At 47.3% G+C, this 11,642-nt stretch overlaps 4 non-coding genes across 4 annotated transcripts; all 4 read left to right on the top strand.

The window, feature by feature from the left end:
* The first annotated feature begins 9,807 nt into the window (after nucleotides 1-9,807).
* Nucleotides 9,808-9,971, top strand: LOC135016954 (U1 spliceosomal RNA). The gene has a single exon (XR_010214920.1). It is a non-coding gene; the product is annotated as a U1 spliceosomal RNA (small nuclear RNA).
* A 152-nt stretch (nucleotides 9,972-10,123) lies between these two features.
* LOC135016971 (U1 spliceosomal RNA) lies at nucleotides 10,124-10,286 on the top strand. Its single transcript, XR_010214936.1, has one exon. It is a non-coding gene; the product is annotated as a U1 spliceosomal RNA (small nuclear RNA).
* Nucleotides 10,287-10,932: 646 nt separating this feature from the next.
* LOC135016956 (U1 spliceosomal RNA) lies at nucleotides 10,933-11,096 on the top strand. The gene has a single exon (XR_010214922.1). It is a non-coding gene; the product is annotated as a U1 spliceosomal RNA (small nuclear RNA).
* A 152-nt stretch (nucleotides 11,097-11,248) lies between these two features.
* LOC135016934 (U1 spliceosomal RNA) lies at nucleotides 11,249-11,411 on the top strand. Its single transcript, XR_010214903.1, has one exon. It is a non-coding gene; the product is annotated as a U1 spliceosomal RNA (small nuclear RNA).
* The last annotated feature ends 231 nt before the right edge of the window (nucleotides 11,412-11,642 follow it).

Genomic DNA, 11,642 nt, shown 5'->3' with positions numbered 1-11,642 from the left:
CTATGTGCACTGCAGGGAAGGCAGATTTAACATGTGCAGAGAGAGTTAGATTTGGGTGTGGTGTGTTCAATCTGCAATCTAATTTGCAGTGTAAAAATAAAGCAGTTAGTATTTACCCTGCACAGAAACAAAATAACTCACCCAAATCTAACTCTTTCTGCACATGTTATATCTGCCTCCCCTGCAGTACACATGGTTTTGCCCAACTGCTAACAAAATTCCTGCTGCGATCAACTTGGAATTACCCCCATCGATTGATGTTTTCACACTGCTCGTGTATATAAGACATAGGGCCTAATTCAGTTTGGATCGTAATACGCGTTCCAACCGCAAAAACTATGAAGAGGATGGGGGCATATACGCAGGGTCCATCCTGTGCGTGTGCCTACATTTTCTCCGGGTGCCCCGCAGAAAATGCGAATGCCTCTGCCTGTCAATCAGTAGAGGGCGTACCTTTGCAGGTATATCGCGATCATGAGCCATGTCTCCCATTTTTGTAATTATAGGTGCTCTGTGAGCTGCTGGCCATGCCCCAGCCCCTCTGTCTCCCGTGAATAGAGATTGAGGCTTATTCAGACCAGATCGCTTCAATTTATTTTCACCCAGCGGGCAATCTGGTTTGCACTGCACATGCGTATGCGCCACAATGCGTAAGTGCGACGGTCCGGAGATCACAAGAAGATTGACAAGAAGAGGGTGTTTGTGTGGGTGGCAACTGAATGTTTCTAGGGAGTGTCCGGAAAAACACTGGAGGGACCCGGCGTTTTGTGGGAGGATTTGTGACGTCACCTCAATGGCTGAGTAAGTGCTGAGCTGTGCAGCTCTTGTGCACATGTGATCACACACCTGCACAGCAAATTTTCCCTTCCGCTGTAGGCGACAACTACCTGATTACAGGGATGCAAAAAACACACCCTAGCGATCAGGTCTGAATTACCCACAATGTGCATATTTGCAGAGCAACAAGCTACAGGGAGCCTTCCACCCCCCCCCCCCTTTCCCATGGGAAGGGGGGGGGGTTGTTTGGGTTAGCTGGACATTCCCCAAAAAAGTGACTGTCCTGCAAAAATTGGGATAGTTGGGAGGTATGTTCAAATACATTTATTGTTTTGCATGCAGGGTAAATACTGGCTTCTTTGACATTTAGCCACAAATGCTGCACAGCTGAATTACAGTATTACACTGCAATTAACAGTTATGCTAGGACATTCCCCCTCCCAAATCTACCTCTCTCTGCATGTTACATCTGTCCCACAGTGGCGTGCGGTGAGGTCAGTGGCTAGTGAGGCACTACAGCCATAATGTCCGCCGAATCCTGCCGATGACCCTTAGCCAATGCCCGCTACTGCCTCTGAGCCGATACCCGCTGCCACCGCCAATAGCTTACAAACTCGCCCACAATCAACTGACCCAGCCCTCCACCACTAATTTCTATCTCAGTCCGATGCCGCCAATGCCCGCTGCCTGCCTGCTCATTGTTCTCGTTATATATTATAAATTTTTAAAGAAAAAAAAAATGAGTGTTTGGGACTGGGAAGGGTGAGGGAGGAGGACATGAATGCAATTTTGTTGTCCAGGGCTTCCATTAACTTAAAGGAGAAGGGTCTGAATGGGTTAAAAAAAATGCGTGAGGCCCCCCCTCCTTAGTATAACCAGCCTCGGGCTCTTTGAGCCGGTCCTGGTTATTTAAATACTGGGGGAAAAATTGGACAGGGGTTCCCCGTATTTAGACAACCAGCACCGGGCTCTTAGACCGGTCCAGGTTCCAAAAATACGTGGGACAATAGATGTAGGGGTCCCCCATATTTTTAAAACCAGCACCGGGCTCCACTAGCCAGAGAGATAATGCCACAGCCGGGGGACACTTTTATGTAGGTCCCTGCGGCCCTGGCATTACCCCTCCAACTAGTCACCCCTGGCCGGGGTTCCCTGGAGGAGTGGGGACCCCTTAAATCAAGAGGTTCCTCCCCTCGAGGCACCCAAGGGCCAGGGGTGAAGCCCGAGGCTGTCCCCAGCACCCCTGGGTGGTGGGTGCCGGGCTGATAGCCATGTGTGTAAAAAAAGAATATTGTTTTTTCGTTGTGGAACTACAAGGCCCAGCAAGCCTCCCCCGCTTGCTGGTACTTGGAGAACCTCAAGTACCAGCAGGCGGGGAAATAACGGGCTTGCTGGTACCTGTAGTTCTACAACAACAAAAAATACCCAAATAAAAACACAAACACACACAGCGTGACAGTAAAATTATTGAGACAGGCTGTAGCATGTGGGTGCATGTAACCCTATAAAAGTGATGGATTGGGTGACTATTACAATACCCACTGTTGCTGTCTGAAAAATGATGGATTTATAGATTGCTCTGCCGAGACATGTTTTTTTCTAAAATGCACCACAGGTATGGATGGATAGTATACTTGACGACACAGAGGTAGGTAGAGCAGTGGCCTACTGTACCGTACTGCTATGTATTATATTATTTATTATTATTATTATCCTTTATTTATATGGCGCCACAAGGGTTCCGCAGTGCCCAATTACAGAGTACATAAACAAATAATCAAACAGGAAAACAGCAACTTACAGTTGACGACAATATAGGACAAGTACAGGGTAAATAAACATAGCTACATCAGCAGATGACACTGGAATAAGTATCAGGTGGCAGAAGATTGCTGGATTTGGTGCAGCTGAAGATTATTAAAGTAAGAAAAGAGTAAGCACATGAGGGAAGAGGGCCCTGCTCGTGAGAGCTTACATTCTAAAAGGGAGGGGTAGACAGACAGGGTGAGACAGATGGGGTACATAGAGAGCATGGAACAGAGGTTTAGGATGAGATTTGGCTGGGTTTGGTGAAGAAGTGGGTCTTGAGAGCCCGTTTGAAGTTTTGTAGAGAGGTGGAGAGTCTGAGGGGGAGAGGTAGGGAATTCCAGAAAAGTGGTGCAGCACGTGAAAAATCTTGGAGGTAGGAGTGGGAGGAAGTAATCCGTAGGCAGGAGAGTCGGTGTGCATTAGCAGAGCGAAGAGGACGGGTGGGAGTGTAAAGCGAGATAAGATCAGAGATGTAGATGGGAGAGGAGTGGGTGAGGGCTTTGTAAGCAAGTGTGAGAAGCTTGAAATGGATTCTGAAAGGGAAGGGGAACCAGTGAAGGACTAGTAAGAGAGGAGAGGTGGACGTAGTGCGTTTGGTGAGGAAAATGAGCCGGGCAGCAGCATTGAGGATAGATTGGAGTGGAGAGAGGTATTTGTCAGGAATGCCAGTCAGGAAGAGATTACAGCAGTCCAGTCTGGAGATGACCAGTGAGTGGATAAGAGTCTTAGTAGCATCCTGGGTCAGAAAGGGTCTGATCCTGGAAATATTTTTTAGATGAAAACGGCAGGTTTGTGAGAGGTGCTGAATGTGTGGTTTGAAGGAGAGGGAGGAGTCAAGGATTACTCCAAGACAGCGCGCTTGGGGGGTAGAGGAGATAGTAGTGCCATCAATAGATAATGAGATTGTAGGAGGTGAGATTATGCGGGAGGGAGGGAAGATGATCAGCTCGGTCTTAGACATGTTAAGTTTAAGAAAGCGCTGGGACATCCAGGAAGAGATAGCAGAGAGACAGTTGGAGATACGAGTGAGGAGAGTAGGGGAGAGGTCTGGAGAGGAAAGATAGATTTGAGTGTCATCAGCATAGAGATGATATTGGAAACCAAAAGAACTAATGAGCTTACCTAGTGAGGACGTATAGAGAGAGAAGAGAAGAGGACCAAGGACAGAACCTTGGGGTACCCCTACAGTTAGTGGAAGTGAGGGGGAGGTGGAGTCATGAGAGGAGACAGAGAATGAACGGTCAGAAAGGTAGGACGACAACCAAGAGAGGGCAGTGTTACGCAAACCAATGGAGTGAAGGATTTGCAGTAGGAGAGGATGGTCCACAGTGTCAAAAGCAGCAGAGAGATCAAGTAGAATAAGTAGAGAGTAGTGTCCCTTAGATTTAGCAGCATGGAGGTCATTGCATACTTTTGTAAGGGCAGTTTCAGTGGAGTGGAGAGGACGGAAGCCAGACTGGAATGGGTCAAGCAGTGAGTGTGAGGAAAGAAAGGAAGTAAGGCGGTTGTAGACAATACGCTCAAGGAGTTTGGAGGCAAAAGGGAGGAGAGAGATGGGTCGGTAGTTGGAGATAGTGTTTGGATCAAGGGTAGGTTTTTTAAGAATAGGAGAGATGAGAGCGTGCTTGAAGGCAGAGGGGACAGTGCCTGATGAGAGGGAGAGATTGAGAAGGTGGGAAAGATGGGAACAAGCAGAAGAAGAGAGGTGGCAAAGGAGGCGGGAGGGGATAGGGTCAAGTGGGGAGGTGGTGAGGGGACAGGAACGAATGAGGGCCATGACTTCCTCTCCAGATGCATGGGAGAAAGATGACAGAGTTGGTGCGAGGGATGGGGAGGGTTGGTAAGGGATGGGAGAAGGCTGGTTACTGATAGTCTGGTGTGATGTGATGTCCTGACGTATGGAGTCAATTTTGGATGTGAAGTAAGTGGCAAAGTCAAGAGCAGAGAGTGAGGAAGGGAGACGAGGTGGAGGTGGGCAGAGGAGTGAGTTGAGAGTGGCAAAGAGGCGCCGGGGGTTGGAAGACTGGGAGGAGATGAGGTTCTTGAAGTATGACTGTTTAGCAAGAGAAAGGGCAGCACTGAAGGATGAGAGCATAAGTTTGAAATGGAGGAAGTCTGCCTTAGAGCGTGATTTCCTCCAGTGTCGCTCAGCAGTACATGAGCATTTTTGCAGATATCTGGTGCATTTGGTGTGCCAGGGTTGAGGTGTTAATTTGCAAGGGTGAATAGTGGTTGGTGGAGCAACAGAGTCAAGAGCAGAAGTAAGGGAAGCATTGTATGTGGAAGTGGCTTGTTCAGGGCATGAGAGAGAGAGAATAGGAGAGAGAAGTGAGTCAAACAGGGAGGAAAGGAATGTGGTGTCAATAGCTTCAATGTTACGCTTAGTGATGGTAGCCTTAGGAGGTAGAGATGGGGAAGTCGAGAGAGATAGGTTGAAGGAGAGCAGGTGGTGGTCAGAGAGGGGAAATGGGGAGTTGGAAAAATCAGAAATATCACAGCGGTGAGTGAAGACCAGATCCAGTGAGCTCCCATTCACATGGGAGGGTGAGGAGGTCCACTGGGAGAGACCAAGTGAAGAGGTGAGGTTAAGGAGTTTAGAGGCAGGGGATTGTGTGGGGATGTCAATAGGGATGTTGAAATCGCCTAGGATAATGGTGGGAATGTCAGAAGAGAGGAAGTGAGGAAGCCAGGAAGCAAAGTTGTCGATGAATTTGGAAGCAGTGCCAGGGGGCCGGTAAATGACAGCTACTCTAAGATGGACTGGTTGGAAGAGGCATATGGTGTGGACCTCAAATGTAGAGAATATAAGGGATGGTTCTGGTGGTATGAGTTGGTAGGAGTAACTAGAAGGTAAAAGGACCCCAACACCACCCCCATGGCGACCCCCAGGTCGGGGTGTGTGTGTGAATGTAAGGCCCCCAGCAGAGAGAGCAGCAGCAGAAGTAGTGTCAGAGGGCATAATCCAAGTTTCAGTAATGGCTAGTAGGTGTAGGGAGTTGGAAATGAAAAGGTCATGAGTGGGGACCAGTTTGTTACAAACAGATCTGGCATTCCAGAGGGCACAGGATAGGGGGTATGAGTTTGTGGGAGAGATGTGAATTAGATTTTCAGGGTTGCTGTAGCGATGAGGTGGGATTAACTTTGAGGGCAGGGATGATGAGAGAGTAGTGATGGTACGGGTGCCTGAGCTAGGAGGGGAAACTGCAGGAGGTGGGCAGGGAGGGAGGTCAGTGTGATGTGGATGGGGGTGTGGGGAGGTGACAGGGAAGGGAGAGAGGGAGCAGGGCTGAGTTGTGGGGTAGCAGGACCATGGGGCAGAGGTGAATGAAAGTGGGGTAACAGGAAAGGTGGGGGAAGGAAACAGAGGGATGGAGGGGAGACAGAGGAGGGGAGAGAGGAGGAGGTGGAGGAGACTAGTGGGGAAGGATAAAGATACATTATTAGGTAGACACTGAGTGATGTGGGGAGTATAAGAAAACCTTGACATAGTGTTAAGTAGGTAAATAGGTTGAAGTAGTGGAAGTAGGAGAGGAGACTGTAAGGCAATCCGAGCAGAAGAATTGCAGAAATGCAGGTGAGAAAAGCAGTGTAGGCTCAAGGGGTGTAGATTTAGTATGAAATGAGTCAAAAGCGTAGATAAAGTGGGTGCAGAAATGTATTTGGAGTGTAAGAAATGAAAGGATTGTGAGAGGTTTAAGAAGCAATGGTAATTATGTTAGATGTTTTAAGTGTTTGCAGGTAAAATTGCATTGGTGCAGCTGTGCTTAAAAAACAAAATTACAATAATACAGATACAGGCATTTGTAGGTGAAATGGATGGTTTATGAAATGTCCAAGTAAGGTAGTTCTGTGCTATGTAATCAGATGCAACAATCAGGAGGTGAGTGATCTGAGGAGTAAGTGACTCACATTTGTTATTAGTTCTTCAGTTTTCTTTGTTTTGTTAGATTGGTGTGCTTCTGTTTTCCTTCTTTTTCACTTCGATTGAACGCTGATTGAACACTGCTGTTATGTGTCAATTTTATCACGCTTTGATAAAAATGCACGCTTAGATCAATAAATGCACAGCCTACACCATTGGACTTAAGTAGAAGACTATTACAAGTGAAACCAATAATTGAAATCTGTAACCACACCCCACCCCCTCAAATGCCAGGCAATAAATTACCTTAAAAACAACAACCAGGCATTCCACAAAGATTAAACTGGGTCTATATCATTCAAAACTTTAAAAAAGTACTTAAAAATCACATACTATGCGATAATGTTTCAATTTGCATTACCCAGCAGAATTAGCTTTGCATATATAGATATAGTGCAGCAGAATATATTGGTGGTTGTAGTCAATTGTAATTACCTGTAGGTGACAAGAAGAGAAGAAACGTCAATTCACAATCGATATCAGCTGAAGATAAATTAACGCTGATTGAACGCTGCTGTTATGTGTCAATTTTATCACGCTTTGATAAAAATGCACGCTTGGATCAATAAATGCACAGCCAAACGGCTTTGCACAGCCTACACCATTGGACTTAAGTAGAAGACTATTACAAGTGAAACCAATAATTGAAATCTGTAACCACACCCCACCCCCTCAAATGCCAGGCAATAAATTACCTTAAAAACAACAACCAGGCATTCCACAAAGATTAAACTGGGTCTATATCATTCAAAACTTTAAAAAAGTACTTAAAAATCACATACTATGCAATAATGTTTCAATTTGCATTACCCAGCAGAATTAGCTTTGCATATATAGATATAGTGCAGCAGAATATATTGGTGGTTGTAGTCAATTGTAATTACTCAGCAGAATTAGCTTTTCATATATAGATATAGTGCAGCAGAATATATTGGTGGTTGTAGTCAATTGTAATTACCCAGCAGAATTAGCTTTGCAAATATAGATATAGTGCAGCAGAATATATTGGTGGTTGTAGTCAATTGTAATTACCCAGCAGAATTAGCTTTGCATATATATAGTGCAGCAGAATATATTGGTGGTTGTAGTAAATTGTAATTACCCAGCAGCAGCTCTACTGCACTCAACATCACCAGTGCTCACAATATATATAATGCTATATACTATGCCATAGTGGTGCTTACTATATAACACCCCCTACTGCGTTCCCCCTGGCAATGAGCATGACACCCAGAGAGTGAAACCCCTGGCAATGAGCATGACACCCAGCACGTGAAACTCTTGGCATTGAGCAGTTTTTGTAAAAGTAATTAGAAGCTTTACTGTAGGGCATAGTGTATCACAGATATTGTGGTGAGTGACATAATATGTTCCAAAGGGCATTAATGTGTGGGGCTTACCCTGCACAGAAACAAAATAACTCACCCAAATCTAACTCTTTCTGCACATGTTATATCTGCCTCCCCTGCAGTACACATGGTTTTGCCCAACTGCTAACAAAATTCCTGCTGCGATCAACTTGGAATTACCCCCATCGATTGATGTTTTCACACTGCTCGTGTATATAAGACATAGGGCCTAAATCAGTTTGGATCGTAATACGCGTTCCAACCGCAAAAACTATGAAGAGGATGGGGGCATATACGCAGGGTCCATCCTGTGCATGTGCCTACATTTTCTCCGGGTGCCCCGCAGAAAATACGAATGCCTCTGCCTGTCAATCAGTAGAGGGCGTACCTTCGCAGGTATATCGCGATCATGAGCCATGTCTCCCATTTTTGTCATTATAGGTGCTCTGTGAGCTGCTGGCCATGCCCCAGCCCCTCTGTCTCCCGTGAATAGAGATTGAGGCTTATTCAGACCAGATCGCTTCAATTTATTTTCACCCAGCGGGCAATCTGGTTTGCATTGCACATGCGTATGCGCCACAATGCGTAAGTGCGACGGCCCGGAGATCACAAGAAGATTGACAAGAAGAGGGTGTTTGTGTGGGTGGCAACTGAATGTGTCTAGGGAGTGTCCGGAAAAACACTGGAGGGACCCGGCGTTTTGTGGGAGGATTTGTGACGTCACCTCAATGGCTGAGTAAGTGCTGAGCTGTGCAGCTCTTGTGCACATGTGATCACACACCTGCACAGCAAATTTTCCCTTCCGCTGTAGGCGACAACTACCTGATTACAGGGATGCAAAAAACACACCCTAGCGATCGGGTCTGAATTACCCACAATGTGCATATTTGCAGAGCAACAAGCTACAGGGAGCCTTCCACCCCCCATCCACCCCCTTCCCCATGGGAAAGGGGGGGGGGGGGGGTGTTTGGGTTAGCTGGACATTCCCCAAAAAAGTGACTGTCCTGCAAAAATTGGGATAGTTGGGAGGTATGTTCAAATACATTTATTGTTTTGCATGCAGGGTAAATACTGGCTTCTTTGACATTTAGCCACAAATGCTGCACAGCTGAATTACAGTATTACACTGCAATTAACAGTTATGCTAGGACATTCCCCCTCCCAAATCTACCTCTCTCTGCATGTTACATCTGTCCCACAGTGGCGTGCGGTGAGGTCAGTGGCTAGTGAGGCACTACAGCCATAATGTCCGCCGAATCCTGCCCATGACCCTTAGCCAATGCCCGCTACTGCCTCTGAGCCGATACCCGCTGCCACCGCCAATGGCTTACAAACTCGCCCACAATCAACTGACCCAGCCCTCCGCACTATCCTGACTTCTCCCGTCTGCTTACTTTGTGCTTTCCAATGCACAATGCAAACTACAGGTAGTACTGCAGGGCCCACACCCTTTTACTTGCCTTACAGAGCAGCTCTGGGTCTGTTACAGTGCCCAGCTGCTGCAAGAAATCAGCTTGAATGCTTCAGGGGCTGGGGCATAGCCAACATGAGCCCCACACCGAAGGAGGGTGGAGGTGTTTAATGCGAACTAGGGGTCATCCAAGCGCCGCAAAAGGCCGCCATGCCCTGCACGCCCCTTTTCTCTTTTCATATGCAGACGAGAGTTGAAGCCAACTTTGACCCACTGCTTGGATGGCATTACCATATGCAAATCAATCTGCTGCAGGCCTTCCCCCAGGAATGCTTGCACTAGTTGTTGCATTTGGTTTGTTGTTTGGGGGTGCTTCAGTATTAGGCAGCCTTCTGCCCTCCCATGTTCATCTGAAAATATGTGTTCTCCCTGCAGTTGTTGTCCCCAGATGAGAGTTCCCTTGTGCTGCCTCAGTTGAATCTCCTTTACTTGACAGAGATGTGCCTGAGCAGCGGCCCTCCCCAGCCCTATCTCAAATCATACTTATTTTGCATAGGAGATACCATGGTCATGAAGATTGTTTTCCCAGGGTGAGGTTCATTCATTGCATTCTGGGTATGCTGACCCCTGTGATTTCCCCAAATGTGGGAAACTCGACTGCATTATTTGTGGTAGTGGGGGACTGTGTTTGTGCTTTCCTCTGGTCAGCTCTGGTAAAAGTCAGATTTCTTTGTCTCAGATCTTCCTCTAGCCTTGTTCTTCTTTCGAGAGTTCCCTTGTGCTGCCTCAGTTGGATCTCCTTCACTTGACAGGGGGGTGCACGAGCAGCGACCCTCCCCAGCTCTAGCCCAACTCCTATTTACCTGCCAGGTGAGATACTATGATCAGGAAGGTGCTTCTCCCAGGGCAAGGCTCACCCATTGCACTCTGGGTGTGCTGCTCCTGCGATTTCCCCAAATGTGGGACACTTGACTGCATAATTTGTGTTTCCTCTGGTCGGCTCTCATATAATTCAGATCTCTTTGTCTCAGGTCTTTCTCCATCCTAGTTTGCTGTCTGTTTCCACTTCTCTTTTCTTGAGCCGCTCCCTTCTATGCAGTTGCGCACTATCCTGACCTCTCCCGTCTGCTTACTTTGTGCCTTCCAACGCACAATGCATACTACAGGTAGTGCTGCAGGGCCCACACCCTTTTACATGCTTTACAGAGCAACTCTGGAGCTGTTACAGTGCCCAGCTGCTGCAAGAAATCATCTTGAATGCTTCAGGGGCTGGGGCATAGCCAACATGAGCCCCACACCGAAGGAGGGGTCATCCAAGCGCCACAAAAGGACACCATGCCCTGCACATCCCTTTTTTCTTTTCATATGCAGACGAGGGTTGAAGCCAACTTTGACCCACTGCTTGGATGACATCACCATATGCAAATCCATCTGCTGCAGGCCTTCCCCCAGGAATGCTTGCACTAGTTGTTGCATTTGGTTTGTTGTTTGGGGGTGCTTCAGTATTAGGCAGCCTTCTGCCCTCCCATGTTCATCTGAAAATATGTGTTCTCCCTGCAGTTGTTGTCCCCAGATGAGAGTTCCCTTGTGCTGCCTCAGTTGAATCTCCTTTACTTGACAGAGATGTGCCTGAGCAGCGGCCCTCCCCAGCCCTATCCCAAATCATACTTATTTTGCATAGGAGATACCATGGTCATGAAGATTGTTCTCCCAGGGTGAGGTTCATTCATTGCATTCTGGGTATGCTGACCCCTGTGATTTCCCCAAATGTGGGAAACTCGACTGCATTATTTGTGGTAGTGGGGGACTGTGTTTGTGCTTTCTTCTGGTCAACTCTGGTAAAAATCAGATTTCTTTGTCTCAGATCTTCCTCTAGCCTTGTTCCTCTTTCGAGAGTTCCCTTGTGCTGCCTCAGTTGGATCTCCTTCACTTGACAGGGGGGTACCCGAGCAGCGACCCTCCCCAGCTCTAGCCCAACTCCTACTTACCTGCCAGGTGAGATACTATGATCATGTAGGTGCTTCTCCCAGGGCAAGGCTCACCCATTGCACTCTGGGTGTGCTGCCCCTGTGATTTCCCCAAATGTGGGAAACTTGACTGCATAATTTGTGTTTCCCCTGGTCGTCTCTCGTATAATTCAGATCTCTTTGTCTCAGGTCTCTCTCCAGCCTAGTTTGCTGTCTGTTTCCACTTCTCTTTTCTTGAGCCGCTCCCTTCTATGCCCTTGCGCACTATCCTGACTTCTCCCGTCTGTTTACTTTGTGCCTTCCAACACACAATGCAAACTACAGGTAGTGCTGCAGGGCCCACACCCTTTTACTTGCCTCACAGAGCAGCTCTGGAGCTGTTACAGTACCCAGCTGCTGCAAGAAAT

This window comes from Pseudophryne corroboree, unplaced genomic scaffold (genome assembly GCF_028390025.1).
Source record: "Pseudophryne corroboree isolate aPseCor3 unplaced genomic scaffold, aPseCor3.hap2 scaffold_306, whole genome shotgun sequence".
Taxonomy (NCBI): Eukaryota; Metazoa; Chordata; class Amphibia; order Anura; family Myobatrachidae; genus Pseudophryne; species Pseudophryne corroboree.
The sequence above is the reverse complement of the archived record's forward strand: the minus strand, read 5'-3'. Positions and strand labels throughout refer to the sequence as shown.